Source organism: Henckelia pumila, chromosome 1 (assembly GCF_033568475.1).
Source record: "Henckelia pumila isolate YLH828 chromosome 1, ASM3356847v2, whole genome shotgun sequence".
Lineage (NCBI taxonomy): Eukaryota > Viridiplantae > Streptophyta > Magnoliopsida > Lamiales > Gesneriaceae > Henckelia > Henckelia pumila.
This window is the reverse complement of record NC_133120.1, coordinates 138517619-138525317: the sequence shown is the minus strand read 5'-3', so window position 1 is coordinate 138525317 and position 7699 is coordinate 138517619.

Below are 7699 nucleotides of genomic sequence, written 5' to 3'. Positions count from 1 at the left end.
GTTTCTGGGGTAGTTTTCAACAGGCATTTGGTACCACTCTGAGTTTGAGCACTACATATCATCCGAAGATTGATGGGCAGTCAGAGCAGAAGATTCGTACACTGGAGGATATGCTACGTTCTTCTGTTATGGACTTTGGTTTATCTTGGTAGGATAAGTTACCTTTGATCGAATTTGCCTACAATAACAGTTATCATCGTAGTATTGATATGGCACCTTTTGAGGCATTGTATGGTCGACGATGTCGTACTTTGTTATTCTGGGATGAGATAGGAGAACGACAAGTTGAGGGTCCCGAATTGGTGCAGCACATTGTAGACAAGGTAGATTTGATCAAGCAAAGGATCAAACCTGCTCAAGATCGGCAAGCCAGTTATGCTAATATTCACCGCAGGCCACTTTAGTTCAAGCCTGGTGAATATGTGTTCTTGCGAGTGTCACCTTTCAGGAAGGTGATGAGATTCGGTGTGAAAGGCAAGTTGTCACCTCGTTTCATTGAGCCTTTCCAAATACTGGAGAAGATTGGAGATGTTGCATATCGTTTGGCATTACCGCCATATCTTTCCAGTATACATGATGTTTTTCATGTGTCATTACTTCGACAGTATATAGCTGATGAGTCACATATTATCCAGCCTACTGAAGTTCGGCTAGAACCAGATCTGTCATATGTAGAACGACCACTCCGTATCCTAGACAGGAAGGAGAAAGTTCTTCGGAATAAGACTATACCACTTGTGATGATACAGTGTCAGCACCGGGACGTCGAAGAAGCAACTTGGGAAACAGATAGCCGTATGCGAGCGAAATATCCTGAGTTGTTTGCTTTGTACTTTTGATTTCCATGTAAAAATGTAATTACAGTTGTCGTAATAAATCATGGTTGATGTTTCATATTGTTATCTTGATTTGTCTTTAGATTTTATTTTGCGGACGAAATGTCTAAAAGTGGGGATAATGTAGTAACCCAGATTCCATTTTAAGATAATAATATGTTAAACTTGATTAAGGATTGGTAATTAACCAATTCCAGGGTTCAGGATCGAACGGCCCGAACTTCCTCTTGCCAATCAGGCAGGAATTCTCAGCCATGGATTTTGGCAAGTGTCAAGCATTGGACACTTCGGATGGCCAGAAGTGGCGATCGGACGGTCCAAACTTGACTTGTTCTGCATGCAGGCATTGAGCTGGATCGGACGATCCGAACTCGAGTTCGGAGGGCCCAAACTTGACCGGAAATTTTCCTATAAATAGGGCTCTTCGGAGTCATAATTTGATACGAATTCCCGAGTTTCCTTATTCAGTTATATAGTGTGAGTTATACACTTGAGGGCCCTATCGGTTATAATAAAAGTTCTGGAATAACCAGGGTGTGGTTATAATCATTCGGGACTAGCGGCTCCAAAGGGCTTACTACGGACAAAGGTATGGTCCGGGAATCTATTTATGTTTTGGGAGTACTTATTAGCTTAGTTAAGGCTTATAGAACATGTGTAGTGATACGGTGAACTTTTGAATATAGGCTTGGAACCTAGGATCCTACTATACTTGAACTATCCTAGAGGTACGTACACATTGACTGAGATCTCCAGCGAGTATACATGTTTATATGTTACATTTATTTGGCATTATTATGTGGCATGATGTATGTTTACCATTTTCTATATTCATATATCATGTGCACATACACGTTGAGCCTATACCTTGATATACTTGATTATAGAGCCGCTCAGATCTATACTCGATATTCTGTCACTGAGAGTACCGCGACGGCGGGGACATGTATGTCTGACTACTCTGGTGTACTAGACGAGTGTGGTTGCACCCAGAGGTTGATCCGTGCGGTGGAAGCACTCATGTGGCACCGGTACTGAGCATGACTTTTCAGATGACCCTTTACAAGTCATCATGTTCCATGCATTATATACATATGTTTACTCATGTTTATGTACTGGGCGTTAACACTCATGTCCTAGTTATTATCTTGGACACCCCATTCCACGGGGCAGGTCGCAGGATGGACAGAGCTGGTAGTTCGAGGCAGGACTAGGGAGCAGGAGTCTACAAGGGATATTTTATACAGCAGGATTCGATATAGCTGTATAATATTTACTTTCTAGTTGTTTCGATATGGTTGTATCACTACTGATAAATAAGCTTGAAACTTTTGTACTAAGATGATATGAAAATTATGGGTTATGTTTCCGCATGCTTTTCTCTGATTAGTATTATTGTTTCGACGTCGTTGTCCACAATTCTTGCCATACCAAATATAAATATAGTTCTCGGCTACTTTCTTTCCCTATGTCTGAACACTTGATGTAGTCCTGCTAGATTTCATCGTCCATCATATGTTCATCAGATATCTCAATCGATATCACTGATTCTAGATCATCACTATTCACAACAAGCACAAGAAACTTGATAATTTCCTCGTAGTGACATTCCACTGATCCAAACAGTGGTCAACATCACTGGATTTCTTTTAATCTAATGTGCAGATTCCGAGTCAAATCCCTAAAGATTGAACTGGAATTTGTATCATCATATCTCACAAATAGAGATATCTCTAACCGTGATACTAGATCTTAAACATTTTATAACACAAATCTATCTAGGTAGATGTATTTATCTTAATAAACCATCCTGACAACTTATCACATCTTATTCATTGTCTTGGAACATATACATGTTCTGCAATGTCTAATATCCATCTTTGAATCTACCATGCCTATCTCTAACTGAATCAGACGATAGTCACGAGTACTCACTAGGCACTAAACTTGCACCAGTATAAACTAATCATAATTGTGTTATTCCAATCAAGCATGAACACCTAAGTGCTCACCCGTCATTATCCAAGTGAATACTTATAATGCAGAATCCTTGTGGTAACCGATCTGGCTCATGGCATTTGTCAATCACTAACTAGATCTATAATCTAATAGCTCCCAAAAATCCTTGGTGCAGAATGATCATAGTCAGGAAATCCTTATCGCAACACAGTTCTGTCCACCAACAATAAAAATTCAATATCATTGACAATAGGTTATACTTAACGTAATTTTTGTAATGATCTCTAAACTAAATTTTCCATAACCGTACTAAGTACCAAATACTTCCATAGTAACATTTGAAACATACTCCACCATGTTTAGACATGCTCATAGTTCACATATTCTAGTATAAGACATCTCGATGTCTTGATGAAAAATTGTCAATACTTGACAATCCAAAATCATATTCCAATTCTTATAGGGAAATTTACTAAGTAAATCCATCACTTAGAATCTCAATTTATCATGATGATCATATCCTTGATCACTAGTTGTATCTCTAAGAGAATTAGACAATACTGGTCAGTCCTCCTGGTTCGCACCCAGTACCATGTTGTAAAACTATCCGTCCAGAATGTACACTTGTCAAAAAAATTCTTTCCAAGACTATTCCTTCCACGAAAACTAAAATATATATCTCTGACAAAGTGAAACGATAACGCATCACATCCCTTGGCACTAACCCAGAAAAAAGAATAATCTTTAGAAGACTCAAATAAAATCTAAACAGTCTCATGGTAGTTATACCCATTGCTATGACTGTGCATATATCGAAACTGAGGTAAGTCTTTCAATAATTCCAAACTAGAACAGAATAATCCTTCCAGAGAACCAGCATAAGGTCGTACTTACTATATCGTCTCAAAAGCCGTCAGTCATCAGCACCCTGACATAACTCACTCATACATGAGTCCCTGACAAATCTAAGCAGCATTCCTATCCGGACCAAATTCCGTCATTGGTTTAGGAAAAACTTTCATAATTTTACAAAAACACAACTCAAATCTCGAGTCTGCAAGCATCTGAAAATTCAATCATGTTTTTGGATTTAAATCTCAAAATCCAAATTCAAAGACCAAAGCTTTATCTGCTAAGAATGATTACTTGTCGAGGACAAATTCTTCCAAGACTATTCTGACAATAGAATTTCTCGTTATGTATTTTTGAAGAAATCAGATGATAAAAAATTACCTTGGATATCAAATCTCTAAATTTTCATGAGATCCTTCCAATATCAATATACCTTCTCTATGACTGTTGTAAAATACCAGACTGGGGTAGCCTCCCCCTAAATAACCATCTGAATCAAGGAAAACTCCCAGAAATCCTCTGAAGCTCGAAAGACTTCCAAAGTAATGCCATCATAGGGTCGTGCTTCCTCTTCATCTAGTCTTTAATCCACGCCTTTCACAGTACTTAGTATGATTCATGATCCCCATGATAATGCACATCATCCCTGGAAACCACTATAACTTGCTAGAATATTCTAAGCAAACAGCTAGAACTTTTCATCCGAAATATACATAAGTTAATCCCAATTACAAATTTTCACAAATAACCAATTTGATAAGTGCATTTTGTGCACTTAATTTTCATTGATATTTATACTTAATTGCTTTGTTTCGAGCGAAATTATGCGTGAATTGTTGTTGTTTGTGTGATTGCACGGATTACAAAAAATTAATGAGTAGGTGTTGATTGAAGTCGAAAGGACCAAGAAAAAGCACGAACAAGCAAAGATGTTTCAAGCATTGAAGGAAAAGAGAGAGATAAGGCTGAAGCCAATGCGCGCCCGCGCAGATTGAAGAAAAATCAGTGTTTGAAGCCGCAGGTTATGTGCACCCGCGCACTTTGTAGTGAGCGCCCGCGCGATCCGAGAAGAATTTAAAGATAGAAGTGTGTGAACTAGGCGGCCCACACAGTTCAATGGCGCGCCCGCGCATCGCGAAGATGCAAAATCCGAGAGTGTTATCTGATATGGAAACTTTGGGGGTTGATCTTGGATGGTTCTTAGGCGGTATAAAAGGGAATTTTTTGGACAGAATCAAGGGAGAGCAGCCACCACACATCAGAGCAAATTTGGAGAGATTGATCATGACTTTCCAGATCAAAAATCTGTGAAGATAAATTGAATAACAAAGAAGAAGATCGTTCAACCGGACACGGGAGACCGACTATGGATTTGTCATCTTTCTCTGAAATTTTTATTTTATTGATTTGATTTTGAGAATTGGAAACATGTTTTTTTTTATTTAAATTCGAGCATGAACTAATTTTCCATAGACTAGAGGTTGATGTAGCAGGTTGATACACTCTACAACTTTTTAATTTTATTCGATTGAATTATCCTAAATTAATTATTTTTCTAGCTTTGATTGTCTTTTCAATTTACTGGCCATAAATTGATCTGTTAAATTTATTTGGAATCCGGCACTCGAGATAGGGGATTTTGAATAGTACCGATAGAAATAACACCGTTAATTATTTATATAGCTCGGAAGAATATATAGTGTTAATGGGGTTTTAGGAAGAACATTGGTTTATACAAATCACTACAATTAAATTCTTAATAGAGATATTGGAATTGAACTATAGTTGATACACATTATTCGTTGCTCGTGAGAGGGGAATAATACACTTAAGTGTTCTTGACTATTAATTGAATGTAATTCATGAAAATGAGTTAATTAGGAGTAGATGTTGTTAAACCCAGGTGAAATCATAACCTCTAGGCCATTCTTCTCATTGATATAATCTCTGAATTTGTGCGCATGTTTGACTAAATTTGCAACATTTTATTTATTTAATTAAATATGAAAAACAAAAATTCTTACTTAATTTTCTGAATAAAATTTGGACTATTTTAATTACAAGTACTAATAATTGTCAATACTACTCCTCGTGGAAACAATACTTTATTCATATTTTATTAAAACTTGACACCTTGCACTTGCGGGAAAAAAAATACGCAACAAGTTTTTGGCGCCATTGTCAGGGAGTAATTTATTGATTTGTTTAGTATTGTTACCAATTATTCTAAGTTTTAATTTAGAGCTTTTCTTTATTTTAATTTAAGTTGCTAATTGATTTCTTTTCGTTCTTCATTGCAGTTTATGCGATCTCTACTTTTTGATCCAGAGATCGAACGAATTACTCGTTCTTTGAGAAGAGCAAGGAGAGAATAACTACAGAACATGGCTGAAGAGAATTCAAATCAGGCTCCCTTGGTGCCAATCAGAGATCATTTCAGACCGACGATCCAGGACCACTATTCTGTAATCGCTCGAGGAACTATAAATGCCAAATATTTTTAATTGAATCTAGCGTTGATTAACATGGTTCAGCATAACCACTTCAATGGGAGCGTCACAGCTGATCCTCATCTACACCTACGGACTTTTTTGGAGATAACTGATACGGTAAAGATGAACGGTGTTTCTCAGGATATTATACGTTTACGCTTGTTTCCTTTTTCTCTCAAATATCAGGCTAGAATTTGGCTACAATCACTGCCATTGGAAAGCATTACTAAATGTGAGGAAATGGCAGTGAAATTTCTTGCAAAATATTTTCCACCTGCCAAATCCACCCAGCTGAATATCGAGATCAGTACCATCAGGCAGATGGACTCTGAACAACTTTACAAAGCCTGGAAAAGGTATAAATATTTACATAGACGTTGTCCAAACCACAATTTTGCATATTGGGAGCAGATAGAGTGGTTTTACAATGTTCTGAACACGCCTACTCGAATGTTGGTGGATTCTGATGCTTGAGGAACAATATTCTCAAAGGACCCACCCCATTCATGTCTATGACATGGTGGAACAAATGACCATCAACAGTTTCCAACGGCCATCTGAAGGCATGGGAGAGTATATAGTGTTAATGGAGTTTTAGGAAAGAACATTGGTTTATACATATCACTACAATTAAATTATTAATAGGGATATTGAAATTGAACTATAGTTGATACACATTATTCGTTGCTCGGGAGAGGGGAATAATACACTTAAGTGTTCTTGGCTATTAATTGAATGGAATTCATGAAAATGAGTTAATTAGGAGTAGATTTTGTTGAACCCAGGTGAAATCATAACTTCTAGGCCATTCTTCTCATTGATGTAATCTCTTAATTTGTGCGCGTGTTTGACTAAATTTGCAACAGTTTATTTATTTAATTAAATGTGAAAAACAAAATTCTTACTTAAATTTCTGAATAAAATTTGGACTATTTAAATTAAAAATACTAATAATTGTCAATACTACTCCTCATGGAAACGATACTTTACTCACATTTTAATAAAACTTGACATCGTGCACTTGCGGGAAAAAAAATACTCAACAAGTTTTTGGAACCGTTGTTAAGTAATTTTTGAATTTATTTTTAGTCTTGTTACCAATTAGTCTAGATTTTAATTTAGAGCTTTTATTTATTTTATTTTTAGTTTCTAATTGATTTGAATTATTCTTACTCGCAGTGTATGCGGAGATCCCAAAGCGCGAATTCTCTACTGTTTGATCCGGAGATCGAAAGCACTGAAAGAGCACTGAGACGACTGAGATGAGAAGAAAAACTAAATAGAATGGCCGAAGAGAACGCACAACAACCTCCCTTGGTGCCTATCAGAGATCATTTCAGGCCGACGATCCAAGCTCACTATTCTGGAATCTCTCGAGGGACTATAAATGCCAATAAATTTGAACTGAAGCCGGCATTGATCAACTTGGTTCAGCAGAACCAATTCAATGGGAGCACCACAGCTGATCCTCATCTACACCTACGGACTTTCTTGGAAATAACTAATATGGTAAAGATGAATGATGTTTCTGAGGATATTATACTTTTACGTTTGTTTCCT